The 23,780-nt window shown below is 36.0% G+C and overlaps 1 protein-coding gene across 2 annotated transcripts in view; it reads right to left on the reverse strand.

Moving 5' to 3' along the window:
* Rtl4 (retrotransposon Gag like 4) overlaps window positions 1–23,780 on the reverse strand; it is a 389,540-nt gene that overhangs the window by 214,894 nt on the left and 150,866 nt on the right. For both annotated transcript variants that reach the window (XM_048441927.3, XM_085684322.2), the window contains exon 2: window positions 14,495–14,592. The gene's annotated coding sequence lies outside the window, so the exon portion shown is untranslated. The remainder of the gene's footprint in view (window positions 1–14,494; window positions 14,593–23,780) is intronic.

Here is a 23,780-nt window from a genome sequence, read left to right on the forward strand (position 1 = left end):
ACAGGCTGGTATAAAAAATCTTTGCGATGATAATCTCATATCCTAACCTTTCTTCCTCTTCTCACATCCAGTTCATACTATTTGCAAAATGTTCCCCCAAGGAGAGATGTTAAGCATCCTGTGCATGCTTCAGCTACTGCTGAGAATTGTCAATAATTCTGTCTTCATGATGCATTAACGTTTGTATCATAATACGCTCAATCTGCACTAAACGAGGGTGAAAACATTAGTAATGATTTTCTTCCCTCCGTCTGCACTCCTTTCACTGGTAACTGTCTAGAAAGCCCACAAGAGTTGTCAGCATTACATACTCCAGGGCCAAGGGATTTTCTTAGCAACCATGTGCCATCAGCCCCATCCAGCATTTGTTTGAATCTTTCTATTGAAGAAATATCTTCAATGCTTTAGATAATACAAAATGTGTTTTTCTCACCATGGCTACTAGAGCTAAGCCTCTTTCTAATTCAGTAGTTCAATATGATTTCCCACATCATAAAATAAATGTCCTGTTCATCATTATGTGATGACCCACATATATAATAGAGAGTATAGAAAAAAGAGGAGATTTCTGTCAAAACTGAGTTCTAATCTTCAACTGATTACACATAGAGTAGTATGATATAGTCCTTTTTTTGTAGTTGGGAATAGATCCCCTGGATATATAAACCTCTATATATTCAAGCAAAATGTAAGTTCTTAATTTTTAGGGTAATAGACAGCTCCTTTGTTGATCTCTCAGAACTTGCAACCCAAACTAGAAAGGGGATCTAAACTTCCATACTGACTGTGAAAGGTCAAAGGAATGGGGGCACCGAATACACTTGAGGCACTTGAGATGAGCTTGAGATAGTTTGCCTTTTCGTATTCATTATATCTGTTGTGCAGAACAAATACCAAGGACTTCTTTACAACTAAAGCTTGAGCAGAACACAAGCGTGCAAACAGTCAGAGCAATTCAGCAATCCCCACGGACCCACAGTTAACTCAAACTATTTCCTAATAAAGAAGCTTTGTGTTGGCTTTTGAAACTCATTTCATTGTTGTCTCCTGTGCTCATAACAGATTGAATTACTTTTAGGAAGCAAAGCCCTCACCATTCTGGATTTAGATAGGTTTGATGAGGTTAATGTGCCATCCATCTGAGCTCATAGAAGTACATGACCTGGGCCTAGCCAATAAGACTGAAGAACATCCAACCATCATGTAAGCCTAGGGAGGTTGGCTACCACATTTTCTAGCAGTTGGGAAGAACACTGTCAAGAACACTACCAAGGAAAAGAAAGATAGAAACAAGAGACAGGAAGACTTGTAATAACCTGGCTGGAACATCTTAACCATATACAAAATCAGCCCCCAAAATGGGGGTTTGATGGATTACTTTTGCCTTGAAAAAACACGTTGAGTTTTTGCTTTTATTAATTATTGTTCACAAATGAAGTTTCAATTCACAAATAACCAAACTATGGTGTCTGTTATTTGGAGAGCACTTCAGAGTTCTTTTTAAAAACCTAATTAATAGAATGTTTATTTTCTTTACTGATAATAGTCTTACCATTGTTTTGATTTGGGTAGAATTCAATTTTACTAGAGACCTTTGAAAAAATATGACATAAGTCCACAAAGCAAATTGTTTTCAAATCAGCAAATACTACTAGAGTAACAAAACAACTGGATTTGAATCTTAAAGAGGTCTCTCTTTTATGTGGTTATCCAAAATTCAATTACATTCTAGGAAAAAAAAACACAGAGCTCCTTTGAGGAGATATGTTTGTATCAAGAGCCAAACTAGAAAAGACGTCTGAGAAATTTTTAATGCATACATATAAGCCTACAAAGACATGACTGAAAGGAATACTGGGGTGGTTTGGATCTAAAGAACTAGAGAGACAGTCATAGTGTAAAAGTTATAATGGCAAAGAACAGAGTGCGAGAAGGTGTGGAGGAAGAAGTACTCTGTACATGGAAATCTTCATGGTTAAGTCTTCAATGTCTAAGCAAAGCCACACCCAATACAAAGTACACAGACTCTAGACTCATAGAGTCTATGTACTCTATGCAAATTATTTGATCATGTCCTCCACTACAGAAACACTTTGGAAGCTATATCCCAATGTATGTAAATTTACTTGTTTATCTGTGACATGCAAATTACATTGTAATCCATTAATATCCCAATGCAAATCATATTATTAGGACAAGATTATTACTTGTCCTAATATAATAATGAATATTATCCATTATTAAGGATAATAGGCATAAATATAAGGCATTATTTGCAAATAGTATTCATGATCATTTTCTTCTTCTTTGGTTTTATTTTAGACTACTTTACCAAATTAATAAAGTCACCACAGTTTTCACTTATAAGGCAATGACGGATGAAAATCTTGTACTAGAAGCAGAAGCACCAATTATGCTATTTATTGCTGTTCATTTCTACTGATAATGTTAGCATGATCGTTAGACAAATGTCAGTTTAACAAAATATTTATTTAAGCTGCATGTTTATTTTGTGAACTTTTATTTTATTAATGACATAAGTATATTCATTTGAGCATATGTAAAGCACAGTGCTTCACAGTGGTTTGAAAACTAATACGTGAGTCTATAGTTCTGGAATTCATAAATGTGGTGGTTTAAGTAGCAATATTTGCCAAATACTTGGTCTCTAGTTGGTGGAGTGTTTAGGAAAGTTTAAGAGACACAGCTTTTCTAGATGAATTATATCACTGTGGACTGGCTTTGAAATTCAAAGTCTCTTGTCATATCTAGGTTTCTCTCTCTCTCTCTCTCTCTCTCTCTCTCTCTCTCTCTCTCTCTCTCCCTCTCTTCCTCTCTCTCCACTTGCATTTGAAAATGTACACCCTCAGCTTTCTGTTTCTGTTAACGTGTCTGATCCTTATTGCCATGCCTCCCCACCATGGTGGACTCTTAACCACTTGGAACCATAACCTCAACTAAACTGTTCTTTCTAAATGTTTATTTTGCTCATCATAGTTTATTATAGCAACAGAAAAGTAACTAAAACAATGGTCTTTCGTAGGGCACAGAATCGATACGTGGTTCTCATTGCTTCTATGTTCATTATTTAATTTCCATTCATATATGGGAGCATCGATCAGGTCTAACCTCTGAACAAAACAGTGTTAGTTTTTCTAATGTTTAATGAGAGCTATTGATTTTAAGACTCATAACATTCTGGGGGATCACTGTTGTCAGGAATGGATCATTAGATCTTTACACAGCTAGTAAGAAATTACTGTATTAAAGTTTTCATTAAGTATGCAAAGTCCAGAGGTTTTAAAATAAGAAACATAGTGACCTCAATTTTTGAATAGAGCTTTTACACTGCTATTGGATCAAATGATTCAATTTCTAACCCTACGGATGCTAGAATGAACTTCCTGTCACTCTTGACTAAAATAAACATGTTTAAGGAGACTATTCTATCCCTGGGTTCTCTTAACCAATACTATATTTTAATTTGCAAATCCATTAAAAAGAAGGAGGGGGTGGGTACCCATTACTGGACATATTTTCATGGAGAGGCAAATGAAGTTGGGGAAGGGAAGAACACAGAATTCAAATATAACCTAGAATTTTAAAGTTGCTTTCACATAAATTTCTGCAACTAAAATTTATAGTCAAATAGCCAATTGACAAAATATTTCTCTAATGCCTAGTTATGGATCCTAAAATAAAGTCTTCTTTTAAAAATGGATTCATTGTTGGGGGATTTGGTCTATGGTAATTATTAATATGCAAGCATTTTATGTTTAGAGGTATGGTTATTATAAATTCATGACATTCTGAAACATTTTATGGAAACCACTTTTGTTGTTTAATTATAGTGTTCATCCTTAATATAAAAGAATATTTTGTTTTGATGAGGCCAAAGTAGACCTCTGTGTCAGGCTTCATCTGAATTTACTAATTTCCTCTGCTGTGTTCCTGACAGAGAAACAGAGCCTCAGGAGAAGGTATCCCAGACGGAGGACAAACCACATCACATTCTCTCTGATTCATAGATCTTAGTTCTGAATGTTTAGATTTGAGTATATAACCTACCTAACCACAGAAGCCAATTGAGGACAAAGGGGCCATAAGGGAGCTCTAGAGAAAGGAAGAGTAGACCACAATTGCTGAGAAAAGATAAAGGGAAGAAATGGGGTGGGAGAATTTAACTGGGAGAGGAGATAAAAGAGAAAAATACTAAGGAGTTTTGAAAATGCCATAAGTAAACATTGTTTCCTAAACTTCTTTAAAACACACACACATATACATATATACATACACAGACACACACACACACACACACACACACATATATATATATATATATATATATATATATATATATATATATATAAATGGAGTTACACAATGTGGAGTCATAATGCTTCCTTCTGGAGCCATTTACTAATCAAAACCCTTAGTGCCAGACCTGGCAAACATCAGTTCAAATTGGTGGTTGGGAGTCCAAGAGACTCACAAAAGCATAAGCTAATGCCATTACTCTATTTTTGACCAGAACTTGAATATAAGACCCTGTTGCTAAAGATATCATACACTTTGGACCTATGCCTTGAAGGAATTGAACTGGACATGACCTGAACACTTCTTCCTGAGAACTAGTTCTCATAGTTCTGGAAGGTGCTATGCAAGCTGTCAATGGATAAAAGTAATGAGCAGTCTTATTTATCTGGGAAGTCTACAAACTACAAAATGACTGTCCCCATGATGTATCTCTAATGGCTCAACAGTGGTATCTTTATCTCCAGAGTAACAGAAAGCTGCTTAGTTAGATTTGAGGCAAGCTCAATATGAAGGACCTCATGCTATAAACCTAGCCAACTACCTATATCTGTAGAGGACATAGACTAGTGAATATCGAACTACCATTTCCTTAAATTAACATAACATCTAACTATGCTAAATACTTATGTGAACATCCATAGATAAGTGCAGGTGTGACCCCCTATAAAAGAAGCTTCTTTATAAAAGCAGACAGAGACTATAACAGAAATCCACAAGTAATCAAACTACAGAGAATCATGGGAGGCCCATTGCCAACTGGTACACATATAGCATATGCCTAAACAGGTAACAACACTGAGAGGGTAGTGGGACATTGGTTGTAAGAGCTGGAGGACAAGGACATTGCTATAAATTAGTGTCTTCTAGAAATGACAGAGATGTTGGAGCCATAAGATCTTAACAATATGGTTGCCTAAATAAGACTTTTATAATGACAGCACCAGTTGGCATGCCAACATGTCTGTGGGAAATTTTACAAGATACAATTTCTAGATGACAAACTACTTGTGGTTAGAGGGTGTTGGGAGGGAGGGAGGGAGAGAGGGAGGGAGAGAGAGAGAGAGAGAGAGAGAGAACCTAGATTTCTATTCCTCAGAGAAAAGAGCCCAATAGGGTATCCAGTCCCAAGTGGTCAACTCTAAACACACATACATATGAACAACACTAAATAAGCTCACACAACACACACATGTGTCTGTGTGTGTCTGTGTAATAGTCGGCTGATTGTGAATATAAATATTTGTTATATATATGTTCTATATGCATATATATGCAATAGTAAAAAATAGTCATGAATACTAAAAAGGTTTGTGAAAGATAGAAGAAGTTGAAAGGGGATAAGAAGAATGAATATTATGTAAATACAGTATTCATACATGAAACTAAAAAATTGATTTTTAAAAATTAAAAAAACAGGAGGAGCTCTTCCCTGAGAGGTGAGTGGGTGCTCGCCTGGGCAGCCTGCCTGTCCTGGAAGAGAGCACAGCCCCTCCCCCCTCAGCTTCGGCAACAGGGTCTTCGGTGTTCCACGGGACCCCTCCCTCCCCCCACTGCTGCAGGCCCTTTGTCTCCCGGGTCCTGGGAAGACCAGCTAGCCACATGAACATGACAAAGGAAATCAGAACCACAAGGGGAGCGATCACCCACTGATACAAGGGGACTGATCTAATGAGAGTTCACCAAGGCCAGTTGGACTGGGATGGAACGAGGACGTGATCCAACCAGATTCTCTGGAGGAGGCTGGATTCTCTGAATGTGGCTGGCCCGAAGTCTTTCTAAAAAGCCATTGACAATGACTCTGGGACTTGCTTCCTCTGCATATTCTGGATTTTTGGGGATCCAGTCTGATTGGATACTCACCTTCCTGGTCCTGGAGGGAGCGGGGAGGAACTTGAACTACCCACAGGGCAGGAAACCCTGACTGCTCTTAGGGGTGAAGAGGGAAGAGGAGAGGGAGTGGGGAGAGTGGGAGGGTGTTGGGAGGAGGGGCGAAAATGGAAACTTTTATATTTTAATAAACTTTAAAAAAAATTAAGAAAAGAGTTCCCATATGATCCCAAAATAATCACTTCTGGGAGCAAACACAAATTAATTTAGAGAAGAGATTTGACCCAACATGTGTATACCCACATTCACAGCACCATTATTCACAAGAGTCAAAGGGTTGAAAGAACCATGTATCTATGAACAGACAAATAAGTAATCAAAGTTTAGCTATACGTTGTAGTACTCTTAGCTTTAAAAGGGCATAAGCTACATGGATGAACCTTGAAAACACTATGGTGAACCAATTAAATATACACAAAAGACAAATTTTTATTGTTTTTACTTCTCTGATATATATATATATATATATATATATATAATTAAGTTTAGAATAGGATAGTAATATTCAAAGTATATAAGAAATTTCTTCAGTTCAATAACAGAAACCCTATCAGTAATCCTATGGGAAATAGGCAAAAGAAAGGAATCAATATTTCTCAAAAGACAAAACAAACAGAAAGGTATAAAATATTATAAACATAAAACAAAGAAAACCAACCTACAAACCACAATCCCAGAGAACTTAGACAACAATGAGGACACTAAGAGAAACTTACATAGATCTAATCTGCATAGGAAATAGAAAAAGAAAAGATCTCCTGAGTAAACTGGGAGCATGGGGACCTTGGCAGAGGGTTGAACGGGGCTGGGAGAGGCAGGGAGGGGAGCAGAGAAAAATGTAGAGCGCAATAAAAATCAATAAAAAAATATTATTAACTACCTCTCATTCCAGTATGTCTAACACCCAGGAAATTGAGGCAAGAAACATGTCATGAATATAAAAAGGTGATGAAATTAGACCACAAAATAAGTTCTATGCCAGCTTGGGGTAGAGAGATAGACATTATCTTTAGAAGAAATTCACTAACCCTCAAGAAAATTCAAATCAGATAGTCAATCATGTTGTTTCACATCCACTTGAATGGCTATTATCAAAAAATTGGTGGGGGCGGAAAGATGTCTCTTTAGTGTTCAGAGCACCTCCTGGTCTTGCAGAGGACCTGGTTTCAGTTCTGAGTACACATATGGTGGCTCACAATTAACTGCAACTCCAGTTGCAGAGATCGCATGCCCTCTTCTGATATCTATGGGCTCCTAAAAGCACATAGTGCAGACACACACACACACACACACACACACACACACACACACACACACACACGAACTAATTAATTAAAAAACAGGATAACAAGTAGAAAGGATATGGATGAAAAGGAAGCCATACATGTGCTCATAAGAATGTAAGTTGGTGCAGTGTCTACTGTCAAACATCATAGAAGTTTCCTCCAAAACACTGAAGTTTCAAAAAAAAATAGTTTTTAGAAAATATAAAGTCAAATGGACAAATAACAAATAAAGAGTAATGGAGACATTGAAACTTGACCAGTAATGCCTGGATGACTTGTTTATCATACCCATTTGCAATCCATTTTTTACACTGTGTCTTATAATACATAAATTTAATTAAACTGACACTTGTGCTAAACAAAAAAACATCTCATGATGGTAATCTCACAGTATGTGTAATTGAAGTCAGGTTCTGGATCTGATGTCTCTATGCGTATATCTGTTGCAACATTATTCACAATAGTCAAGGCACAGAGTTAGCTCAAGTGTCTATAAACAGATTATTGGTAAAGAAGAGATTATGCATCAATGGCAATGCTACTTAGCCTTTGAAAAATGGGAAGTCCTGCCTAATTAGAAAATACAGGTCAACATGGAGGATGCTATGCTAACTAAAATAAATTAGACATAGAAGACAAATGGTTTATGATATCAATTCAATGATTAATATAAAATACATAGAAACAGAGCATAAAAGGAAAATTGCAGAAAGCAGGACAAAAAGATAAAAAGGAGGTAGTACTTGAAGGGAGCAAAGTTTCAATAATTCAAAATGAGTAAGTCTTAAGGTTTGTGAACAACACAGTTCCTATAAAAAAATACTGCATTCTATGCTAACTGTTCTTACTCCCAAATAAAAAATTGAAGAAATAATGCTGGGCGGTGGTGGCACATGCCTTTAATCCCAGCACTAGGGAGACAGAGGCAGGTGGATCTCTGTGAGTTCGAGGCCAGCCTGGTCTACAAGAGCTAGTTCCAGGATAGGCTCTGAAGCTACAGAGAAACCCTGTCTCGAAAAATGAAAAAAAAATGAAGAAATAAAAATAACATGAGGGAATACATTTTTTAAAAGAGGGATATGTTTATGGAACAGATTTTGTTGATGTTTCATAAGCATATACTTATAAAGTTATAAACTTTAAATATTTATAGCATTTTTATGTGAGTAGTGTCTCCAGCAGTGAATTTTGTACAAAGTAAAACAATGATATCCAGTGGATTTGGAAGAGGATCATGAGAGATTATTCTTTAATGTGCTCAAAGTTTCAGCTGAGCAATAAGATTTTTTTCAGACATGTAAGGAATTTATGCTAGTGTAACAGTGAGAACAGACAAAATGCCATTCAACTGATTACTTATAAATGGCTAAAATGTAAAACTATTTGCTATGCATGTTTTATCACAAGTGCAAAAAAGTAACAACAGAAAATCTTTAATGGTAAAAAAATATCCATGTCTATGCATCACCAAAAAGTGTTGTCAATTTTCCTTCTAAATATTTATGCTTGCATCTATAGACAATGACTACCCTCGACCTTGGTCAGACAGTCTTTTTGCAGTGGGCAGTAGTCAATGCAGAGACTTATAGCTGGAGACCTAAGAAGCAAAGACTGAAGGCTTAGCTCTAAACAGGTCATCTTTATCAATCCTCCACCCCCATCCCCCACTAAAGCTCAGTGAGCATCAAAGAGGAGGGGTGGAAAGAATGCAAGAGTTAAGAGATGGGGAGGAGTACTGTGAAATGCTGTCTTCTGGACATGCCATTGCCTTTGTACACAGGAACTCACATCAGCTGTGGTTACTTGCACAAGACCTATATAAGATCAAGCCAACCAAAATTTCCACATTAATGGGGCACATGATTGCTAGGCTTCAGTTCTTATTGAGAAACTATTGTCAGCTGATGTCTGCTGAGACAGGGAGAATTATTCCTTTTTAATTGTATTGCCACTATTAGATTCCTTATGCTCCAATTATGCTTCAGTGGGTAGTCCAACAACAACGCATATTTACCTGAACCTCATGAGTTACCAGAAAATGGAAGACAATAATGAGGAAGGACACAGAAGAAAATATAAGTCAAGAAGAATACGTTTTGGAGTCATGGGGGATGATCAAGGAAAAAGTATGGAGTGAGGGTATATATGGACATATTTTGTTTTATATATGTAAAAAATTCTCAAAGAATAAAAAGCAATTCAAGAAATAACATATGCAAACAACAAGAGAGTACATTCAGCCCTTAATTGTGCTGGGCAGCACCAACTATAGTAGACAGTGTTAGAATTTCAATCTAGATGAAAATTTTTAACAAGCACTGATTTAATATGTTGAAACAAGGGTACTTTCTGTATGCCTAGACTATGTGAAGCACTTCTCTAAAACCATCTTACCTATTTGTTTATATCTTTCTATAATCCTATAGAGTAAATAGTTGTATTAGTCGTATTTCACAGAAAATAATAGAGCATGAAAAATCTAGTGCAGCATGTGACTTTTAAAATATTACTGCATAGTAACACAGTCTGCTATAAGTCCCACATGTTAATTCATAGTAAAAACACAGTTTACTATAAATCCCACATGTTAATGCATAGTAAACACATAGTCTACTATAAATCTCACATGTTAATTCTTTCTTACAAGCAGTTGCCTACTTAGTTGTACTTTAGTTAGTTGCTGTGACTGATTGCTTTGTTATTTATTTTGCTGACTAGATCTCTCAACTTGGAATAAAAGAACAAAAAAGTTTGTTAGGTATTCTTTTGGACAAACATGTTGAGGAGAATAAGTATTTCTGCCCATATGACATACAAGCATATCTACTCCTGGGTTATTTGGTACCTAAAGCTGATGATAGGTAGTGGGAAAGACAGGGAGTGAGCCTGGAAGTCAGCATTCTCATTCATACATCACTGTAATTAAATACAGTGACTCTTGTGAGAACACCTTTTAATAAGTAGAGACTGTTGATTGAACTCGGGCAAGAAAATATCCACTGATAAAATGAGATATACTGAAAGGTGAGGAGGGAAACACTGAGCTGAGACTGCCTTCCTAAGTATTTTGCATCAGTATCACCTGCCAATATATGTGCTCTTCAAATCATCAGTGGTAATCCTCTGTTAGGCCCCCAGGCATATGTGCTTCCAGCTCGATCCTATGAGACTGCAGTAACAGTAATTCAAAAGCTCAGCCTCTCTCTCTGACTAGCAGATAACCAAAATAGCAAGCGAAGCGCATAGTATTTCAGACATGTGGTCAAAGGAAAGCAAGATGTTTTGTTCGGTGCCACAACTACAGTAGCAATGGCCACGCGCGGTGGGCTGAGGATCAAGCCATAGCCTACATAGGTATCTCTTATTTAAATAAAACATAACCAAAATACTACTGTTATCATTTGTAGGGGTAGATAGTACATATTATGATACTACTAGATTATACACTCTTCATTCACCCTATTCTAAAGCCTTGTTTTTATTTCTTCCATGACTATCCTCACAGTTATATTTTCCATAATTTTGTTCATTTCTTAAACTAGACTGCAGACTTTAAGGGAAGGCAGGAACTATCCTTAATTTTGCTTTTTATTTGAAGTTCAATGCTAGCATGGTATGTATATCCAACATATAATTCCAAAACACTTGTGGGGAAAGGACCTAATGGGAGGTGGGACTAACTACAGGGCTCTGTCCTTACCCACGAAACAATGCTGTTTTATTGCTCTGAACTCCCAGGACCTCATTTTGATCAGCAACTAAGATCAGTCTTCTGTAACATTGCACAACAAATGCAAATGTGATTCTAAGAGCTCTGTCAAAACAGGTAGAGAAATTACAGGCAGTTATCCTAAAAAAAGAAAAAACCCAATCTATTAGATGCTGCCTTCCTGTCTGCCTCCCCTACTGTCTAATTCTAGGCAGCACGATTCCAAGTGGAATATATACTCATCCGAAGCATCTAATCACATCGAACAGGCCTGGGTAGAAGTTTACACACACACACACACACACACACACACACACACACACACACACACACAATGTCTGCTCCATCCTCTGGCCCTCTGTTCTAATTAGTCCTTTTTCTAAGCTCCTTTGTAGCTCGGCTTTGAAAAACTGTTAAAATTAAAAGAACATTTTCCAGATCCAATCCCCTCCTTGCACTTCCAAGTCATCAGTTGTCTATTTATGACTGTGTGCTTCATTTTCCTAAGTTCTATTTCTAGGCCACTAATATCATCTCATGCAGAGAGAGATGTATTCAGCATTCCATGTGGTGTCATTTTCTGAAGGGGGTGAAGTCTCATTTTGAATGCCTTACTATTCTTTCTTACAGAGTTTTGGAGCACATAAACCAACTGTCTCAAAGGAATAGCTCCCTTCTGCTACTGCCATCCCTATTACTGAATTCTAATGGTGAACAGTGAATGTGTATACAATGATACAGCTCTCAAGAAAAAAAGTTCTTTCCTCTGGGGACAATTTTATATTCTCCAGGACTTTGTAAACTCTACGTGCAAAAGGCAAGGCAATAACCCACAAGAGACTCAAATATGTACTCGATGATTCACTGCCTTCCATGTTTGTCATATTGCAAATGACTGAGTAATACAGAATCTGCCATGACTGACTGAGTGTTATCATTCAATAAAAGCTACATTACATTGGTGCAGTCATTACATACTTCTCATTAAGAGGTTGCTGAGATTACGCAGTAGGTACTCGTGCTTTTATGAAAGCTTGATGATCTGAGTTCCATACTCAGATCCCATGAAGTGGCAGGAGAGAGTTGACACTTAGAGCTTTCTTCTGACCTCCACAAGCTTACCCTATCCAGAGATCACAATCACACACACACACACACACACACACACACACACACACACACACACACACATACACACACAGTGAGATAGAGAGAATAAATATTTAATTCTCAGTAAAAATTAATATATGTCAGGTACTAGTTAGGTGTTTTATCCATTTTCCCATTTATGCAGTTTTTAGTGATCCCAGCAACTCTTGAAGTTGGTGCCATTACCATTTCCATTCAATACACAAGAGAACTGATCTATAGAGTGGCAAATACCTTACCCCAGGATCAAAAGTTTGAATTGAAAGTTGAGACTATAATAAATTCATCCTACTTCAAAATATCACAGTTTTAATATCCACCTATCTTAGTTACTTTCCTATTGCTGTCATAAAACACCATGACCAAAACATCTTATAGAAGGAAGGGTTTATTTGGACTTAAGTTTCCAGGGCAATGAGTCTGTGGTGGCACGGAAGCAGCACACACAGTGGCTGGAATAGGACACTAAGAGCCTACAGCAGGAGCTGCTAAAATCAAACACAGAGAGTACACTGGGAATGGTGTGAGGCTTTCAAATCTCAAAGTCTGTCCCCAGTAACATATTTTATCCAGCAAGGCCAGACCTCCCAAACTTATCCAGAAAGCATTGTCAGTTGGAGACCAAGTATTAAAATGTTCAGAGAAGAGTAGATCACCTCTTAAATCTACTTAAAGAGAAATTATGGAGGATGTGTCATTCAATCTACCATACTACCGTATAATGTCGTATAATCAGGGAGATAGGAAGGAACAATATAAGGGGGCCAGGGGAAAAATACGTGAAACGATTGTGAGCTTATTTCCATAGTAAAGCAAATTCAAAGAATCCAAATATAAAAAGGCAATTTAGAAAATGACATCCTAACATGTAAGAACATATTTCAGAAAGGAATAGATGTAAGAAGAGGAGGATGTACAAGAGAAATTTCTATAGACATACATACCTCTGAGGAAGAGGTAACAGGAAGTGACTGCCAAAAGATTATTGGCTCTTGGGGATGGATGAGAACAAGATCATTGTGGTGGTTGTATACCTGAGTATTCTAAAAAATTCTGGATTAAAATTTTTATAATTGTGATTGTGTGGTATGTCAATCATATTTTCATAAAGGTCTTTAATAAAACAACAATGAAGGTAAGTATAAAATTAGAAAGCTTAAGAACATACTAATAGAAATATGTTTCAGAAAGAGCTATAAAGCAACTAGGTACTTAAAGTAATTTGTTCTGTAGCTTTTGGAACATACCAGAAAACCTCTTCCTAAATTTACCTGGAAATTTTGAAGGTAGCATCATTGCCTGTCCACATAACAGTGCCTCCTCTGTACATCTGGGCTTGGTTTGCAGAATGGTGGGGACAATAGTCCATATCTACACTAAATCTTCCTTTTTGAAATCAGACTAATGTTATATCCAATTTAATCCTGTTGGTGGAGAGATGTTTTGTACGCCAGTCTGGGAGATGGCAGGCAAGGAAGAGTTATGCCATTGTCACTAGAAACCCAAGAACAATATTCTGAGAACTGATAACAAAAGATATCAGGGCCTAGAGAAAACACAGTATAGACCTTCATGAGGAAGTGGGGCCTGGCTACATACCACATCCTGAAGGTTCTTCAGTAAGTTGAAAATTAGTCCTTTAAACAAAGACTTCCTAATGCAATTGAACTATTCTCAATTTGTTGGTCTCTGGCCTGAAAATGACTCGAGTGCTTAAACTTACACTCATGTCTTCACAGAGTATATATTTAGCATTTGTTTATAATAAAACTTGGTTCATTTTTCAGCAGTTTATTGAATCTGACTTTATAACTTGGTTAGGATCCCCCATTTAACTTGTACAATAAGAAGATAATTATTTTTATTTTTCATTCTCTCCAAATGATCCTTTTTACTGAATATTATCCTGGTTCCTGGAAATAATCTTAATGAATAGTTTTTGTAACCTTTTAATATATTTTAGTATTTCTAAGTAAACACAAGGCTTTGTACATTCTAGGTAAGCTGCCTGCTATGGATCTATATCCCTACCCTAAGGATTTTATATTTTAATTCCTTGCTTAATGATAAAGTGAGAAAATTTGAGAAATAGATTTTGTAACTATTGTTAGAAAAGATAGACACTACAAACACAAATAGGTCTGACCTTATAGTTAATGATTAATGAGGCTGCTCAAATCGAACATGTCACTTGAATTAGTCCACTTCCAACAGGCCACGTTCCCAATACTGCAGAATCAACATCTGTAAAAACACCAATGATTTATTAAGAAAGAGAGGAACATGAACATCTTTTATACACAAACAATTACTTGGTGACCTTCTCCATTGAACCTTTCCCTAACTAATAGTGATTTAGAGTTAGGACGCCATCCATTCATTTAAAGGATAATTTCCCCTGGCTTTGCAACAGATGCTCTGATTTAACCTTTGACCTTAATTCCACAAGTTTCCATTCTTGGCAAAATGAACAAAGTCTTAGTCTAATAACTTTCTCAGTAGGGCATGTTCTTAGGTCATGCAAATAAATGGGGTCAATTTATATAGCATGGCTGGTATCCATTAGTGTTGCTAAGTATATATTTAGAATGTATATGAGCCATACAAGTAGAGTCCAGTATAGCAATCCTGCATTCATTTTATTAAATCTTGAATGCATTAGATCAAGCAATTTTTTAGAGTTTTAGAATTCAAAGCTGGGTCTTAGGAGCCTCTAGAGAAGTCATAAGGGAAAATAATGACTTCACAATCTTATGATTGATCTTTAATACCTCTTTAACCAAACCATTTTTGTATGAAAAAATCACATGAGTAAAATATCAATATTTTATAAATAATTACTGTAGTCTATCCAGACATCATTAATCATGAGCATTCATAGAATCTCCAAATAGTAAATTTAAAGTAACAAAGAAAGCTTCTTTCTCAAAAATACTTGGTTACATTTACTATTCCTTAACTTATCACATCCATTTATTAAACATTTGTCAGTCCCAAAGTAGAGTTAATGACAAGGAAGGATATAAAATAATTGAATAGAATGCGGACAGTAGTGGTTAAAAGAAAAAAAAATGATAGGGTAAGTCAAGATAGACCTCCAAGGAGGCATTTAAAGTGAAATGGTATAGAGAGAAAAGATGAAGCTGGAACTCAGTAGAGTAGTGAAAGAGATGTACAATGATTCATTCTGGATTTAGAGGGATAATTTTGCAACATTAAATGAGTTGAAACATGATTGAACTAGCTCTGGAAAGCCCCGCCTGGATTCTGGAGATCAGTTTCAGGTAGTCAGTCTTGCATAGCTGACCTGTTACTTAATGAGCCATTTCACCAGCCCTTTAAATAGTATAAAGTTCCCGTATATTACATACAGCATGCCTTTCTTATATTGTCTGCTCCTCCATAGCATTTATAAAATTGTGTGGCATTCAGAAATAAAGAAATAAAGTAAAGAAGGAAGAAAGGAAGGAAGGAAAGAGTTGTTTGTGAAAAAAAATAGGGGAGAACCAAGAGAGCATCAAGACTGAGTACTGTAATTTAAGTGAGTAATGATGTTCTCAACATAGGCTGGGGAAAGTATTCAAGACAAACATATCCTGAGTAAAATGGAAAATGGCTGATGACGGATTAAACACAAATTTTGAAAGAAAAAAGAAATCAAAAACTATTCTTCAGCTTTAGCATTAAGAAATTGGATCTGTAACTGGACCAATAAAATCACATGAAAACATAAATAGAACATCATCACAAATAGGATCAACCAAGGTCAAAAGAAGAGTAGAGGACCAAGTTAAAGCAAATTATGTAAATTTCTGGTATGTCGCTAAGAGAGTGTAAGAAGTCAGTGGGATATAAGAGTCTGAGAACAAGAGGAATAATAAATTGAATACTCATCACTCAGAAATGACATAAAAGCTAGAAACCTGACTGAGATTGGGCTGCACAATTTCTAATTAGTCTTAATAATAAAAACCCAGAGTCAGATTTTTAGGGGGTGAAAGCTAAAAGATTAGAGGAAATAGAGCAGTCAGCCACTAGTTCTTAACTCTATGAAACCCTCAAACCGAGCGGAGTATCCTGTCTCAACAAATCCTCAGAAGGAATGCCTTCAGCTCCTGGCTCCTCCCACCTTATATTCCTCTCTCCACCCAGCCATATCCCTTTCTGCCTCTACCTTCCTAGTGCTGGGATTAAAGGCTCGTGACTCCCAATTATTTGGGATTACAGGTATGAGCCATCACCACCTGGTTCTGTTTCTCTTTCAGACTGGATCAATTTTGTGTAACCCAGTGTGGTCTTGTACTCACAGAGCTCCATTTGTCTCTTTCTCCCAAATTTTGGGAGGATTAAAGGCGTGTGCCATCACTTCCCAGACTTTATGGCTAACTAGTGACTAGATCTGCACTCTGGTCATCACACAAGCTACATTTGTTAAAATACAAACAAAAAATCAAAACATTTCCCCTTTTTATCTAAAATAAAAAGGATGCTAGATATGTAACTAAAATGAGAAAAACTATATGCAATAAGTACAATAACTATATGCAGTATATACACATAATAAATAAATCAACAATGTTTAGTCCATTAACAACTAATGAATTCAGTGAAAATACTCCATATCTATGTCAGTAATTACAGATGGTGTAGAGAAATTAGGCCACAAATAAATCCTAGATAATCCCAATGATAAGAGACCAGGAAAAGAGGTGAACAACCAAATTGCAGAAAAGAACCACTGTCAGAAAAAGAGAGACACAGCAGGATGTAGAACCGTGAAGCTCCAGAGGAGAGTATTTCAGGAAGGATGATGTAGTCTTCTTTGTTGAGAATTTCTGAAAGATCAAATAAACTGAAAACAGAAATGATAACAGAATTTCGCCATTTAATAGATCAGTAAGAAGTTTTAGGAAAGAAGTAGGAAGTATAGTTTTTCAACTTTCTGATATGCTGTCACTTATCTAGCCACGTGCATATTCAGGAATAAGAACAGCAATACAGAGAATGAATGATGTAAAAAAAATAGAGAGAAAATTGTGAAGAGTAAACAGCATAAAAAATGTTAACTTTCCCATTATTATATAATACTCTCACTTTAACAGATGAAGTCTTTGACTTCTTAAGGGCTAAAGGAAATAACCACACGACAGATGTTCCTAAAGAAAGACATGCATCCCCTGCTACCCCTGTAGAACAGAACAAGTCAATAAAGATTCAAAATGTGTACAGGGAAATGTCAATATTAATCCTGTGCAGAAGGCATTCAAATCATTGTAGCAGAGAGATATAGAGGCAATTTAAAACCATGACCTTCATCAACGAAGGATATCCTAGAAGCCTTAGCCCATTGTAGTATTGCAACATACAATCACCTCACCCTCCTTGATCTTTCTGTCCAATGGTTAACCAACTCATTTGCCACTGATTTGGGTGTTTCACAAGTACATATCTTCTAGCAAATGGTAGAGATGGACTTCTGAGAAAAACAGATGAAATATACTTGTAATTACAACTAAGCATTCAGTACTGGCTCATTTTAAAGTAACGAGTGTTTCTACAAGTGTGAATATAATTCTTTTATGCTGAAATTAATGCAGAACACTTTATTCATTGCTATTTCTGAGTATATAAGCTTGTTAATCAACAAACCCGCTTTAAGATCTAAGTACACTATACTTTTGAGAAATGAAATCACATGGTACTCAATCTGTTATATTTTCCTATATTAACAGTGATGAATTTGTGTTCAACATAATTTTGTATAGATAATTTTCTAAAATAATCTTATGCTCTTATTTTAAAGGTAAAAGAGTTATACTTTTGTACTAATTAACTATACTTTGCATAGTTTCAACCGTTTTAACCTTAAGTCTATTTATAACATTAATTGGATGAGTTCTTAAGTCATAAATAACTCTTTTACAAGACTGATATTTCATAAAACTTTTAAATAAAAATTCTCTTTGCATAGTGTAGGCTAGTTTAGATCTCATTATGTAGTCAAGGTTGCCCTCAAACTTGTAATCCTATTATCTCTCTGCCTCACAAGTTATGAAATTACACTTGTGCCACCACACCCAGCTAAAGGTGATCTTAATGATTGACTTTGTACAAGACCCTTAACCATATACAAGAATATTTGGGGGACAATATAATGTGTATGTCCTGTGGCCACAAAAATCATCACAGATGATTGGGGAAGTTGTATATCAGTGAGATGAAATTGTATTTCATTATCAACTGTCATATTGAAGTGTTGAAGTATATTCGCCTGAAGCAGCTATTTGCTCTGATAATTATCTGAAGATTTAGAAGGTTTAGAATTACAGCATTAAAGAAAAAATATATATAAACAAGGTAACATGATATATAATCTCCATAGAAGAGTCAATCATAGTTTTATATTTTTTTAAAAAAAATCAATACATGGAACAAAAGCCCCACAATCTAATTTATACTTGCTCCAACTGGAATGAATTACTAATCTATACATTATGTATTGAAATCTACAAAATGATCATGAAAATCAAAGACTTAAATAAATAAAGCAGCCTACCTTGTACATGTACTGTGTAACTCAAAATGTCAGATTTCTCCAAATTGATTCACGTTGAGTTGAAACAATTCCAAAATGGAAACACATCCAGTGTTCATGGATTGGTAGAATTAACATTGTGAAAATGTCTATCCAACCAAAAGCAACCTATAGATTCATTGTAATCTAAATCAAAATATCTACAAAATTCTGTACAGAAAAAAATTCAAAATTCACATAGAAACAAAAAAGACCCTCAGTAGACAAAGCAGTCCTGAACAAAAAGAATTCTGAAAGGATTGCTATTCTAGAATTCAAGATATATAAAACAACATAATACCAGCCAAAACCAACTATGTAGATCAATGGAATCAGAAGAACCAGCCATGAGTAGTTGTAATTACAGTCATATGAATCCTGGCAAAGAAGCCAAAAACATATACTGGAGAAAAATAAAACAGCAACTTCAACAAATGGTGTGAGGAAAGCTTTTGTCCACATGCAGAAGTGTGAAATTAAATCCCTATCTATTACCCTGACAAAAATAACATCCAAGTGGATCAAGGAACCCAAATTGAAACATGAAACAAGAAAAATGATAGAAGAAAGGATAGAGAGGACACTACAAAGTACTGCTTTCAGAAAGGACTTTCTGAATAGGAATACAGGCTCCAAGGAATGAAGGTTAACAATGGATATTTGGGATCTCATAAAACTAAAGAGCCTCTGAACAGCTAAGGAAACAATTGCATAAAGAAACCCACAGAATGAGAGAGAACATCTAACAGAGGATTAATATCCAGAATATACAAAGAATCCAAAAAAAAACCAAAGAAACAATTTTAAAAAAGGCTTAAACTCTAAACATATAGTTTTCAAGAAAATAAATAAGAATGTCTAAGTACTTTTAAAAGGGTTCATCATCCTTATCAGTTAGGAAAATGCAAATAAAAACAACTTTGAGATTTCATCTCACTCTAGTCAGAATAGCTAAAATCAACAAAACAACAGACAACAAATATTGTTGTGGTTGTAGAAAAAAACAAATTCTCATTTATTGTTGTTGGGAATGTAACCTGGGACAGATACACTGTAAATCATTGTGGAGAATTCCTCAAAAAACTAAAAATAAATCTGCTATATGATTTATTTTAGTTGATTTTAGTATAGCATTCCTTGGCATATACCCAAAGGATTCAACATCCTACTGCACCAAGACTTGCTCATCAATGTTCATTTTGGATGTTTTCACAATAGTCATGGAATGAAAATGAGATAAATGCCCTTCTATAAACTAGTGAATAATGAAAATGTGGTGGATATACACTATGGAATATTATTCAACTGTAAAGAAAAATAAAACGAAATTTCCAAGCAATTGGATGTAGCTAATAAAGATTATATTGAGTGAGGTAATACCCAAACCTTCAAACTCTTAGATGTGACTATATAACACAGAACAGCCACAGAAACTAGAAAAATATAAAAAGACCATGGAGGTGGTCTTAGGAGGAGGCTAGCAGGAGTATAGGTGATGTAAATGACTCCAACTGGGAGGAGGGAAGGGGGTCAATACTGAAGGAGAAGAAAAGACAAGTGACAAATGGCACCAAGGTCTTCTGATAAATTCCCAAGGAATCTCATTATTTTATAACTTCATAAAATTATATACAATGCGTGAGTATATGTATTTGTATGTACTTTAAAGGAATTTAAGTTACTTGAGCTGGCACTACTCCCAACAAGAACCATAAACTGCATTAGCTAATTGGTTAAAAAAAAAAGTACTATACACAAGAAACTTCCTTTCAAATAGTTTGTCAGAGTAGTCTAAATGCCCCCCCCCAAACAATACAGATTATCAACATAACCCTTGCTTGCCCCACAGGGGATGCAGACGGGCCTCATATTGATGAAGACACTAGACACTTCGGACACAGGTATCAATAATTAGGGCTTGATATGATCCGAAAGTCTCTTTCCTCCAGTCTAGCTTTTTTTGGCTCTAGAATATACTATGGAAACTAGCAAAGGAGGAAAGAGATTAAATAGCCCTACTCCTCAGCTACAACATATATGAACCTCAACAATTACCAGCATATCAAGATATGCATAAAAGAGCAGTCACTAGCTTTCACATGTCGGTCGCAACCAACAGCTGTCTAATTAGACTTAAAGTCAACTCAAAAGGTGGGGAAGCAATCCTGGTATTCAAACCAAGTTAGAACCCCTGGGCTTGTGAGGTAATAATAGATCTTAGGTACAAATCTACTATAATTTTGATAGACCATTATAAGTCTTTAGTACTTTCTAAATCTTATCCTTATACCCACAGATAAGATAGTTACTGTCCCTCATAGAAAAGATTCTTTTTACAGTAAATGAGGAGCATTATAGAAAACCCACAACTAAATACAACAAAGAGACCAACAGACTGTGGGAAACCCAACCCCAATAAACATATCTACATAACAAAAAACCTGTCATTTATGTTTGTATGGCTCAGGGAAATTTGTGGAAGAGGAGGCAGAAAGGTTGTGAGAGCCAGAATCCAAGAAAGTCTGTTGTGAAACTGTTCTTCCTAGAAATAGGAGCATAAATCAGATCATTATATTGACAATACTAATGGACAAGTTAGTGTGGAAGGGGAAAATTTTCGTTGTGTTCCATGTCTAGAGAAAGAGCTACATGCAACACATGACTGCTGAGAAAAGTTTAGTCTCATCCAGGGATGAATTCCCAGGCAGAGCAGTCAGTATTGAAATCATGTACACAATATTAATAAAATGAACTCAGCATGCAGTGTGTGTATACATCCACATATACACATATATTTATGTAACAATGGTAACAAAATAAGACTATCAACTTGACAGTGAGAGGGGTTTAATAGGTAGATAGCTTGTGGAGACTGGAAGTAGGAACGGAAAAGGGGTAAAGTGATAATTTCATTCAATTAAAAACATTTAAAAATAAGATTTAAACAACTTATAGGCGTGTTGTTTCAGACATAGATAAGCTTACTCTAAAATTTATATGAAAAAATCAAGGGCCCAAGTATAATTAAAGTGATAGTAATAACGAAAATATAAGTTCTCATTCTACTTTATATGAAAGCTGGTAGCACTCCAGATAGTACTACAATAGTGGAAGTTTGGACGTTTAAATAAATGAAATAAAAGAGAGAATATAGAAGTAAATTCAGACAAATATGCTCAAAAGATTTTGAAAAAAAAAACCTTAAAAATATTTAGTAGAGATGGGCAACCTCTTCAGCAAATCATCCTGGAACTATTGAATGCTTTGGGGCGTAAAACTGAAACTCAGCCTGAACCTCCCTCACCTTACACCAAATGTCTAAATGCAGAGCATGAACTTAAATTCAAAACCAAAAACTATAGTACTTAATAAAACGCAAGATAAACATCCTCTGGCTCTAGTAATGAGAAAAAAATTCTTAACACTGATAATTCATAAAATCATAGTCTACAAAAGGAGAACTTGATAAACTGAATTATATTAAATTTTTTAAAAAGTTCTTTGAAATACCCTATGTAGGAACAAGGTACAGACACAGAGGGATGGGAAATAGTTGCAATCAACATGTTCATCACAGGGCTAGTTTCTTGAATATACAAAGAATTCTCAGCACTGAAGCAAATGAACTAAATAGAATATGAGGAAAAGACATTTCATTGAACACTATATATGTATAATAAATTAATATGATAGGTATGGTTAATTATATCAATATAAACTTCCTGTGAGCTGAAGGTCCCTGGAAGGGAGTGCAGGGCCCTTCCAGCTCCTGCTGCAGGGGCTTCTCTGTTCCATATGACCCTGTTTCCTCCAAGCCTGCCCTATTATCTGCAAGGTCCTTGGCTCAGGAAAAGTTCCTGTTCCTGCACTGAGGCTCTCCACCCAGAGGGGTGAGAGTGCTCCTGCCCAGCAAGAAGGTCCCCAGAAGGGAGTGCAGGATACCTCCAGCTCCTGCTGCAGGAGCTTCTTTGTTCCACATGACCCTCCCCTCCCCAGTTCGCCCTTTTTTCTGCGGGGTCCTTGGATTTCCAGAAGTCCTTGTTCCCGTGATGAAGAGATTCACCCAGACAGGTGAGTGTCCCCCAAACTTGCCCTATTGTCTGCGAGTTCCTCGGCTGAGGAACAGTACCTGTTCTTGCACTGAGATGATCCACCCAGAGAGTCAGTCACAGCAAAGATTGGACCAAGACACCAAGACTTTCCTGGCTGCATTTGAAGGAAGAGATGGGCAGGTGCCAATGCAAGAATTCCTCAAACAACTTGAAAGGCAACATGACAACACCAGAATCAAGGGATCATGCAACAAGAAGACCTGAAGACCCTATTCCAGAAGAAGTAGAAGAAATCGACTTTTAATGTAACATTATGAAAATAATAGATGACCTTAAATAGCATGGGAAAAACTGCATTAAAGAAATGGAGAAGACAAACATAAAGGTAGAAGAAATGAATAAATCTCTCAAAGATACACAAGAAAACCAAGAAAAAGCAATCAAATGGGCAATAAAAACAGTTCAAGACTTGAAAAATGAAATGGAGATAATGAAGAAAACACAAACTGAGGGAAGGCTGGATATGGAAAATCTGGGTAAACGAACAGGAACTACAGAGACAAGCATAACCAACAGAATACCAGAGATAGAAGAAAGAATCTCAGACGCTGAATATACTATAGAGGAAATAAACACATTGATTAAAGAAAATAACAAATCCAACAAAATTTTAACACAAAACATCCAGGATATCTGGGACACCATGAAAAGACCAAACCTAAGAATAATAGGGGTAGAAGAAGAAGAATTACAGCTCAAAGGTCCAGGAAATATATTCAACAAAATTATAGAAGAAAACTTTCCCA

Source organism: Myodes glareolus, chromosome X (genome assembly GCF_982192425.1).
Source record: "Myodes glareolus chromosome X, mMyoGla1.1, whole genome shotgun sequence".
In the NCBI taxonomy this organism is placed as follows: domain Eukaryota; kingdom Metazoa; phylum Chordata; class Mammalia; order Rodentia; family Cricetidae; genus Myodes; species Myodes glareolus.